The following is a 9,108-nucleotide window of genomic DNA, read 5'->3' on the forward strand; positions in this document are numbered from 1 at the left end:
GAGTTTCCGAGCTGCTATCACCAGTGCGTATGCTAGCTTTTCTATCTGCGGGTACCTTGTCTCTGCTCCCTGCAAATTTTTACTAACATAATAGATGGGTCGCTGGACCTGGTCTGTTTCTTTTATTAGTACCGAACTGACCACCTCGTCGCTTGCCGAGAGGTACAGTTCTAAGACCTCGCCCTCCTCGGGCCGGGCTAAGGTTGGCACACTAGCGAGGTAACCTTTTTGCTCGTCAAAAGCGAGCTGGCAGTCTTGGGTCCACTCGAACCCTTTGCCTTTGATTGCTTTGAAGAAAGGTAGGCAGCGGTCTGCTGAGTTGGACATGAAGCGGCTTAGAGCGGCTATGCGGCCGTTTAGACTCTGAACTTCTTTTACTTTCCGAGGTGGTCTCATATCTAGGATGGCTTTTATCTTGTCCGGGTTGGCCTCAATACCGTTCCGATTGACAATGTAGCCTAGGAATTTGCCCGAGGTGACGCCAAAGACACATTTGTTGGGGTTCAATTTCATGCTAAACTAACGCAGGATTTGGAAGACAGAATCTAAGTCTTGTATTAATTCTTGTGAAAACTGTGTCTTGACGACCATATCGTCTACATAACACTCTATCTTTGTGCCAATCAGGGGCCGAAACAGCCTATTTACAAGTCTTTGGAAGGTCGCCCCGGCATTTTTTAATCCGAAGGGCATGACCTTGTAACAGTACAGGCCAAACTCGGTTATGAAGCTGGTTTTTTCCTCATCGGACTGGTCCATCCGGATTTGGTTCTAGCCTGAGTAGGCGTCCAGGAAGCTTAGCAACTCATGTCCCGAGGTCGCGTCCACTAGGCGGTCAATTCTGGGGAGGGGGAAGCAATCTTTCGGGCAAGTTCGGTTCAGGTCGGTGTAGTCGACGCACATGCGCCACTTGCCGTTCGCCTTTTTTACCAGCACAGGGTTGGCCACCCAGCTCGGGTAATGGACTTCCTTTATGAAGTCTGCTGCGAGGAGCTTCTCGACCTCCTCGTCGACCGCCCTCCAGCGTTCTGGGGCTAAGTTGCGTTTCTTCTGTCTAACGGGTCTGACTACAAGGTCAGTGTTAAGTTTGTGAGTTATAAGGCCAGGGTCAATACCGGGCATATCGGCCGCGGACCATGCAAAAATATCAAAATTTTGAAGTAAAAAACTCACCAGTTCGGTTCGTAGGGGTTCCTCGACGGAAGCACCGATCTGGAGTGTGCGAGTTGGGTCCGTAGCCGAAGTCGGGATTGTGACTGTTTCTTCTGTGGGCGAAGCTCGTTCCTCGCCATGCTTCGCAGGCCGCTCTAGTTCGAGGTCATCGACCGCCTTGGTTTTTCCCCTCAGGGCGGCAACATAACACTTGCGGGACTCGAGCTGGTCACGCCGCGCTACCCCCACACCGAAGTCCGTAGGGAACTTCATGGCCAAATAGTAGGTGGAGACCACCGCCCGTAGGATATGCGTGATCGGCCGCCCTATTATGGCATTGTATGGGGAGGGGGTCGCGACCACCAGGAATTCATGGTTGAATCTGACCGCACAAGGCTATGTGCCGACTTCCACAGGTACTGTTATTTTTCCGAGGGGCCTGACTTCCTCTCCGCTGAAACCCACTAGGGGAGTGTTCGTGGGCTTCAGTTCGCTCCTCTGTAACTGTAGCTGGTCAAATGCTGATTTAAAGAGGATGTCCGCTGAGCTGCCCGAATCTACGAGTACGCGTCTGACCTCGAAGTCGTTGATCCTTAGTTTAATGACAAGCGCGTCATCATGGGGGTAGTGGACCCCTTGCGCGTCGTCCTCCGTGAAGAAGATTGGTTCTTCGGTCTTTGGTCTCTTTGGGGGGTTCCGTTCCTCGAGGGCCGCTTCGCGAACTGAAGTCCGGGCTGCTGCCGAGGTACACCCTGCTACCACCGAACCTCCCACAATTACATGGATGGTTCCCCGAACTGGCCTCTCTTCCGGAGGTTGTCGCTACAACGGTTCGGCATCCTTTTCGTGCTCCCCTTGCCGACCTGCCTTATTGTTATTATTGTTGTGCTGTACAAAGTTTCTCAAGTATCCGCGACGGATGAACCCCTCTATCTCGTCCCGGAGATTATTACACTGCTCGGTACAATGACCATGGTCTCTATGGAAACTACAATACAAATTCTTATTTCTCTCGTTTGGATTTCCCTTTAGGCGAGGTGGCCACTTCACGTATGGGGCGTCCTTGATCGTCATTAAGATCTCGGTCTGCCTTGTGTTTAACGGCGTGTAATCCGTCCGAACTGCTAGGGGAGCTCGAAATGACTAGTTCGGCTTCGGCTCTCGGGCCGGGTTTTTCCTGTCGACTGGGTTGGAGGGCTCGCCTTCCCTCTTTCTTTTCTCATTCCCGCCTTTGGTTCGTTGGTTGATTTCTTCCTCTGTCCTCATGAACTTGTTCGCGAGCTTGAGGAATTCGGCCACGGTTGCGGGCTGGTTGGCTACCATGTGCCATTTGAATTCTTTGTGCGTTATCCCTCTTTTGGCCGCCGCGAGCTGCACCGCGGGGTCCAACCGCGGTATCTGCAAGCATGCTTCATTGAATCGCTTGATGTAGCCCCGGATGGATTCTCCTTCCCTTTGGACTACTCCGAAGATGCTTTCCTCTGTTCTGGGGCACCGTTTGCTGGTGACAAAGTGTGCGGTGAAGATCTGCACGAACTGAGCCCAGCACTTTATCGACCTAGGGGCCAGGTTCCTGTACCAAGTGCGGGCTACCCCCTGAAGGTGGTGGTGAAGGCCACACACATGCACGATCCGCTGGCCCTGGCGAGGTGCATTTGGGACTGGAAAGCGTCAATGTGGTCGCTGGGGTCGAAGGACCCGTCATACTTGTCCAGAGGTGGGAGCTTGAAATCTCTGGGCAAGGGGACCGCCAGGAGTTCTGATGCGAGGGGGGAAGGAACTGAGAGAATCGGGGCAGCTCCTACCTCATCCGAGCTCGTCTCTTCTTTGCCTCTGAGCTCTGACAGGACACGGGTGGCGGTTCGGCGACTTCACCGGCGCCTTCGTTGTTGAGTGGGCCTTGTACTGGCGCTGCTGGCCTCCGTGTTGCCGAGCTCGATGGGCCCGGAATGCTAGTAGTCTGCTACTGCCAGGGCGCCGAATCGGTTTTCCGTGAGTGGGAACTCGGGCTTGGAGCGCCGAGGTAACGATCTCGCAAGCGAGGTTCCCAACCTGCCTACGAGCTGCGAGGCGGGGATGATTTTTTTCTCTCTTCGGACTGGGGACGAGGCCTGGCTGTTAGGGGGGTTCTGGGGCCGGGAGGCCTTTCCTTGGTGGGGGCGTCCATCCTGTGGGGAGGCCTTGACCGGCCTCGGAGCAGGGTGGCGAGGTGGAAGTAGTGGTTGGTTCAGTGGCAGTTGGGGGAATTGCTGTTGATAGTGATACTGGGAGATGTTGTGCAGCACTTGGTACTGGTGAAGCTGGTGTTGCTGGAACTGTTGCATTTGGGCTTGCATTGCCCGCATGCACTGCATCAGGTCGTCCAACCGGTTTTGGCTGGCTGCCAGGGGGACGACAGTCGGTTCAGTAAAGGTTGTCTCAATAGGGGGAGGAAAGGGGATGCTTGTGTTAAGAAGGTTTACGGGCGCCACTGCTTGTGGCGCATTTAAGCTGGGGATTCCATCCACCGAAAGGGGGATGGTGAACTGTCCAACGCACACCACGGGAACTTGAAGTTGTTCCCCGGTGGTGTTTGTCTCCGTGCCACGTCCGGCGTTGCTGGGAGAGGCCGTGAGTGTTGGGTTTTTTGAAGAAGAAAAGGGGGTTATGAGAGTTTGGAGGGAGGCTTTTTGAAGCGTTTCCCACAAACGACGCCAATTGATGATGCGCAATCCGGCCGGTCTTAGCTGTCAACGACCTTGCCTCTGAACTGAGTAGCAGGGAACCTGAAACGGAGGAGATGAGGAAGCTCCGGGGAGAACCCGGTGTAAAGGCTCCGAAGCTTAAGTTAGAATCCTTTAAAGGCAAGATGAAACCAGATAGCGCAAAGTTTGCATACCTCCTCTTTGGGGGTGGAGAGCCTTTTATAACCACCTCGCGCACTCACTCCTAGACTCCTGTCAGGTCGGGAATGAGTATTTCCGTGCTTCTGCCAGTTCGGGCGTCATCGCCTCTACTGGGGCAGAACCGTCACTGCTCTTTTTGTCGGAGCCGTCTCTGTAACTGGAGGTAGCGGTGACAGGTGACGGTGGCAGGTGGCCGTTTGAAGTGCGGCCGTCAAGTGTCAGATCCCAAGTCAATCAGGTGTGCCGCCCCTGGATACGAACTCCTTTGGTGTCAGGTACGGTGTGGTTCATCTAGTTCAATGCTCCGGAAGCGAAGTGCCTGAAGCGGTGCGTGAGGCGAAGTCTTGAGTTCGGATAAGGGGGGGGGGGCGAACTGTCATAAGACGGGCCAGTTCGGGTCTCTGCTTTGTGTGATTCGGGGCCAAAGGGAGAGTTCGGGCTCCTCGTAGGGAGTTCGAGCTCTAAGTAGGGAGTTCGGGCACCTTGTAGGGAGTTCGGGCTCCTCGTAGGGAGTTTGAGCTCTAAGTAGGGAGTTCAGGCACCTTGCAGGGAGTTCGGGCACTTTGTAGGGAGTTCGGGCACCTTGTAGGGAGTTCGGACCACTGGTCTCTTCCCTTTGGTGTTTGTACCCTCAATATGCTGTTTTAAGTGCCGAGCTTACTTGTTCTTTGCCACGTGACGTGATTTGCGAGGTCGGGCCAAATCTTCCTTCATCACAAAGCAAAAAGAAAAAGACCCAAATGACAATTATTCCGAGACCAAAAAGACCACAGAATTTAGAAAATGTAGAGTAAAAACCCATAAAAAATAACTTAGAAACACCAATACTATAACATAGGATTGAATTCCAAGACATAAAAACGGTCTTAAAGACTGAAACTAATTGTAAAGTTATTCTTATAATAAAAAATTGTAATGTTATTAAATGAATTCATGATTAACAGAAATGAAGCGTATCAACAAACATTTTCTGTTGAGATGGGAAATTTTCATTTTTTTTGGAAAAATAAATGAAGCCCAAAAAGAAATTTAACCATGAAGTCAGTTATAGCAATCTGACATAACATTATACGCACAAAAATGGTGAGATTACAACAGCACGTGTTTTGAAGAATCAGTCTCTCTACAAGTAGAAATAGACAAAACAAACAGCAGAGTGATGAAAGCTTGAAATTAGACCTGAACATGGAAAAAAGTAAAGATGCTCGCGAGTGGGTTTGGGCGAGTGAATTCGAGGGAAGAAAGACGCGTTTACGACGCTCTACGAGCTCTGTTCTACGAAACAGAACTAAGAGAGGGCTGTTAATGGTGAGATTACAACAGCACATGTTTTGAAGAATCACAGTCTCTCTACAAGTAGAAATAGACAAAACAAACAGCAGAGCGATGAAAGCTTGAAATTAGACCTGAACATGGAAAAAAGTAAAGATGCTCGCGAGTGGGTTTGGGCGAGTGAATTCGAGGGAAGAAAGACGCGTTTACGACGCTCTACGAGCTCTGTTCTACGAAACAGAACTAAGAGAGGGCTGTTAATGCAGGAGCCGTGAAACCGCTGGTGGACTTGATTCCAGAGCAGGGGAGCGGTTTGACGGAGAAGGCGATGGTGGTTCTGAGCAGCTTAGCTGCAATTCCAGAGGACAGAACTGACATAGTCGAAGAAGGAGGGATTGCAGCTTTGGTTGAAGCGATCGAAGACGGTCAGTGAAAGGGGAAGAGTTCGCGGTACTGACGCTTCTGCAACTATGCGCGGACAGTGTACGGAACAGAGGATTGTTGGTGAGAGGTGGGATCCCCCCGCTTGTTGGGCTCTCTCAGACGGGCACGGCTCGAGCGAAGCAGAAGGTATTTTCCGTTCACCATTGCCCTTTTAAGCTTTAATCTTTATGGTGTTCCCATCACTCGCTCAACATTGTGAGTTCTGACTCGTGTTCCGGTCTCTGAGAGGAAAATGCTCTAATGGCCTGGCGTGCTTTGCCTATCTCTACGGCGGGATATTGATGGATGCAGAAAGCGTCTGATTGTGGTTGTAGTAGAGATGAGACGAACATGAAGTATCTTGCAGCGGAGCAGCGGAACAGACGGCGCTCGTCGCCCTCCTGTTGGCTGTCGGTGGAAGGTCGCTCTTGTGGAACATGACCGAGCAAAGTCCTTGTCGGTGGCAAGGCATTACTTGCGAGAAACCGAGTCACCGTCTTGCGTCTTCCTGGCAACGGACTCATCGCCCAAATCCCTGTAGGAGTCTTCGGAAATCTGATGCAACTCCACACGCTTATCCTCCGGCTTAATGCTCTCACCGGTCCATTGTCGTCCGATCTAGCCGCATGTACGGATCTCCACAAATTTTCTGGCAAGATTCCGTCGTCCTTGTTCGAACTCAAGAAACTTGTCGCGTGAACAGTATTATAAAAAGGGTAGTTTAGACATTTAAAAATTTTTAAACACTTGGATGAAAATTTTTTCAAGTTAACTAATAGAACATTAACGGAAGGGGGTCTTTGTGTAACGGCTAAAGTTCAGAGGGTTCTTTGTCGATAAAAAGAATATAGGAGAGACTTTGGGGGGTTTTTATAATTTACCCTTTGTATTATTTCTCATTGTACATATTTGTATTTATAATCTTTCCAAATTGAGCCTTTATTAAAAAAAACTGTCCAAAAAGATGGTTTAAAAACATTGTAATCCTTTTTTTTTTTTATTTCTCCTGCATAATATGGTTGCAGTGTCCTGTTTATAGCATGTACATAGCATTTATGCACAATACATCCATGCCATCTCTCAATTACATAACTTCTCAACCTTGGATAAAGGAGGGATTAGATCACAAGTCTCCGCTACAACCAGCTATATTATTTGTTGGGCCAATTGGAACATCCAAAGCTAGAATACTGGATGTCCTACAATGCGTAGAGCTGTCAATGGGTTGTTCTGATTATTAATTGGGACAGATAGTGTGATGGACCTAGAACTGAACCAATTATTAATCGGGACAATTGCTTCTGTTGTAATTATACGGTCATACTTGACACCTATAATTACCAATGATAATAATAATTTAGAAATTCATTTTCATAACTGAAATTAAACTGTTTATATATTGATAAAAGGAGAAGAATATTGCATTAAAAAAAAGAGAAGAATATGAATATGATTATATAATATCAAGTTGATAACTGAAATTAAACTTATCTTCATTTTCGTGGAAATAAAAAAAATAAATGTGACTATATAATATCAACTTATATTTTTATCCTTGCATACAGTAATTTGGATGCATTGGGCTTCAACTCTATAATCCAAGTAAATTCTTGTATCTTCTCATTGTGCGAGGAAAAAAAAAGGATGGAAACAGATTTGGCACTTCCCAGTTCCCATTCCGACAGGGATTTCTTACAAACAAAAACTTTGTATAGAAAGAATAGCAATCTAAACCAAGGTTTTAAAAACTGGATCGGATACAGAACTGCTTTAGGGACTGATTTCGGGGTCAAATGGTCTGACTGTATGGTTTAAATGAATGGTCTGTTCTGATTTAGGAAAATAAAAATTAAAAAGAAGGCCAAAAATCATTGTCTGAATCGACAAATTGATGGTTCTACTGTCGGAGTCAGCAGGTCACTGACCAAATCAATGTTTTTATATTCTTTTTGGTATTATAGCTGATAAGAGCAACTTTTGGGCCCTAATATCAATAATTTTAATAAAATTTCAAAAATATGATAATTTTTTAAAAAATAGTATCAAATAAGGGCAACAATACTGTTCATCTTCTTCTTCTTGCAAATCATTTATCAGCGCCGCCACTCGTTGCTGCCTCCGGCAACCTCCGACAATGCCTCCACCCAACACCACCACCTCTGCCCAACAACGCCTCCACCTCCGCCTGCTTTCCCTCACGTGGCATTTCTGATTGGAAGATTCCTAAATCCTAACATCACCTAAGAAAATGCATCTGTTCTTCCTTGCTCCTCCTATATAACCAATGGTTCGCTTCACTCTGATGACCATGAGCAGAGCAGCTGACCTGATTCCTGAAACGAATGAAGACTCTGATTTCTTCTATATTGTTTCTCTGCCAATTTTCTAGGGTTCTATAAATTTTGTAGGATTTATTTCCTTTCAGTCTCTTATCTATCATACTGTTTTCATTTTTTCCTTTCTTTTCCTTACTTTGTGAATTGAAATGGAGGTTTCAGTAATTGGATGTTCTCAGGTGAAGATCGGAACTACCGATTCACCTTATTGGAAGCTTGGGTTTTTCAGTTCCAAGCAGATCTTCACAAAAAAATAAAAATAAAATAAAATAAGGTTTGTTTTAATCTTGCTAGGAGATGGACGACAACTGATGAAGGGAAATTTGGCAAGCTTCAAATCTTGGTAAGCTTCATTCTAAAACCTCATGGTCTCTACAATCGTGGTAAGCTTCAAATCTTCATTCTCAAGTCTCAACCTGATGAAGGGAAATTTGGCCCGACCTCGCGATCGCCCGACACGTGGCAAAGGCAAGCAGCTTGGGACAGTAGAGCACCCAAAGCGAACATCGGAAGCAAGTCCAAACTCACTACCGAGCCCGAACTCCAGACCGCTGTACTTAGTCCGAGCTCCTTGTTAAGAGCGAGCTCCCTGTCAAAGGTCCGAGCTCCCTAAAACCCGAGCTCCCTAAGTCCGAGCTCGGTACTAGGAGCTCGAACTCCCTAAGAACCCGAGCTCCCTATTAGGAACCCGAGCTCCCTGTTAAGAGCGAGCTCCCTGTTAAGGGTCCAAGCTCCCTAAGTAAGAACCCGAGCTCCCTAAAATCTGAGCTCCCTACTAGGAACACGAGCTCCCTGTTAAGAGCGAGCTCCCTGTTAAGATCCGAGCTCCCCAAGAAAGAACCCGAGCTCCCTGTTAAGAGTGAGCTCCCTGTTAAGGGTCCGAGCTCCCTAAGAATCCGAGCTCCCTATTAAGAACAAGCTCCCTACTGGGAGTTCGAGCTCCCTATTAAGAGCGAGCTCCCTACTGAGAACCCAAGCTCCCTACAAGGAGCACGAACTATACTGGGCCCCAAGCCTCACAAAGCTGATCCGAGCTGGCC

At 48.0% G+C, this 9,108-nt stretch overlaps 1 long non-coding RNA gene across 1 annotated transcript; it reads left to right on the plus strand.

The window, feature by feature from the left end:
- Positions 1-5,008: 5,008 nt before the first annotated feature.
- On the plus strand, positions 5,009-6,708 carry LOC104591534 (uncharacterized). The gene is made up of 2 exons (XR_734269.2): positions 5,009-5,879; positions 5,980-6,708. It is a non-coding gene; the product is annotated as an uncharacterized LOC104591534 (long non-coding RNA).
- The last annotated feature ends 2,400 nt before the right edge of the window (positions 6,709-9,108 follow it).

The sequence above is a fragment of the Nelumbo nucifera genome, chromosome 4 (assembly GCF_055504915.1).
Source record: "Nelumbo nucifera cultivar China Antique chromosome 4, China Antique-T2T, whole genome shotgun sequence".
NCBI classification, from domain to species: domain Eukaryota; kingdom Viridiplantae; phylum Streptophyta; class Magnoliopsida; order Proteales; family Nelumbonaceae; genus Nelumbo; species Nelumbo nucifera.